General features: G+C 57.7%; 1 pseudogene; it reads left to right on the top strand.

Annotated features, from left to right (window-relative positions):
• The first annotated feature begins 445 nt into the window (after positions 1-445).
• On the top strand, positions 446-558 carry LOC128776266 (5S ribosomal RNA; annotated as a pseudogene).
• The last annotated feature ends 1,191 nt before the right edge of the window (positions 559-1,749 follow it).

Here is a 1,749-nt window from a genome sequence, read left to right as displayed (position 1 = left end):
CCTTCTGCAGGTGGAAATGAAGGCAGCTGGTCTTTCTCCCATGCGTCAGAGCTGTCGTAGGGGGCGCCTGGGTGGCTCAGTCAGTTCAGCATCAGACACTTGATTTCAGCGCGGGTCATGATCTCAGGATTCAGGAGTTCGAGCCCCGTGTCGGGCTCGGCACTGACAGCACAGAGCCTGCTTGGGATCCTCTCTCTCTGCCCCTTCCCTGCTTGTGCTCTCCCTCACTCTCCCTCGCTCTCTCAAAATAAATAAATAAACTTTAAAAAAAAATCTGTTGCGAAGACAAACGAGGCGAGCAGAGGAGTGGAGGGGACGCGAACCCAGAGGCCCCTCCTCACAGACAGAGTGGAGGGACCCAATCCTGGGAGTGTCCTCTTCTCCTGGGCAGATCAGTTGCTGCCGGTGGGGCACACAGGGTGCGTGCTTAGAGAAGACCAGCAGGGTCTATGGCCATACCACCCTGAACGCGCCCGATCTCGTCTGATCTCGGAAGCTAAGCAGGGTCGGGCCTGGTTAGTACTTGGATGGGAGAGAAGACCAGCAGGTGGCCAGTCCTGAACCAAAAAGGAGAGCACTCAGGAGCCTCCCAGGGGACAAGATCTCTAGCTCCCTGGGACTAAGCCCTGTGAAGGCATTCCCAGCCTTGGCTCCCTCGCCTGATCTGTCCCATCCCTCCTCCTCCCTCTCGGGTTTACTCACCCTTCAAGTTTCTACCAAACATCCTGCATGGGCCAGCACTGCAAGGCGCTGACAGGAACAAGAAGGTCTTGCGGGTCTGTACCCTCGGGGAGCATGACTCAGTGGGGCAGGGGAGCATAGGACGAGACAGTAGGTAAAGGCTGTTCTAGAGGGAGGTTCTAAAGGCTGTGCTCCTTTGTAGTGCTGGGAGGTGCTCCTCTGTCGGGACCGATTCTGCTTTCCGAGGGGAGGAGGGGGTCAGTTCTCCCCTGGTGCCTGGAGTGGGAGTCATGAAGGCCCAGAGGGCAGCCCTGCGAGCTGGGAGAAGACCTCAGGAGTTTGGCCTCGTGCCCCCAAAGGCCCCAGCAGGGGCCAGTGTCACTGCGCACAAGAGTGTTTGCTGCTCCTCTCCAGGAAACAGCTGGTCAGATGTGTGGTGAGCCATGAAATGGATCCTGCTGAGTCTCTCGTCGTATACCTATTTGCCCCTGTAACCACACGAGACTCCGTCTCACCTGAATCCTGGGGCCTCAAGCTGCAGGGAAGAACTGACTGAGTCAAGGGGCCCATCTCTCTGTTACACCTCACTGAAATCCCAGAGGGCCTGGCAGGACTCTTCTCTAAGACCCACGGTTTCTGACCACACATGAATGCCACTTCCTGTCGTTTCTAGGGAGTCTGTTCCCAGGGGCAGCTCACTCCACGTTGGGACCCGTGGGCCTGAGGCAGGTGCAGCAACTTGCCACTCCCACCCACACCCCCACTGAGAGGGCTGTCCCCTCCTGTAAAGGAGCTCAGTCTAGGTCTCTTGGTTTTCCGGGGGATGCAGAATTAGAGCTACCCCTCTCTGCCCCAGCTTTCCCCTTGATGACACGTTGCAGTGCCCAACATCCTGCCTCCCCAGAGAGAACTTCCTGAGCATGACCAGGATTTCTCGGCCCCACCTTAACTAACTAGCAAATGCCACCTCCCCCCACCCCCCTCCGGCAGCATAATCTGTCCTGCGTGCTGCAAAGAGTGCCTTCTGTGTTTGATCGCGTGTCCTCGGCATACGTGCCTGTGTCCCTG

This window comes from Panthera pardus, unplaced genomic scaffold (genome assembly GCF_024362965.1).
Source record: "Panthera pardus isolate Hobbes unplaced genomic scaffold, ASM2436296v1 HiC_scaffold_12, whole genome shotgun sequence".
In the NCBI taxonomy this organism is placed as follows: Eukaryota; Metazoa; Chordata; class Mammalia; order Carnivora; family Felidae; genus Panthera; species Panthera pardus.
Note: the sequence above shows the minus strand (reverse complement) of the source record. Positions and strands in the feature narration are given on the sequence as shown.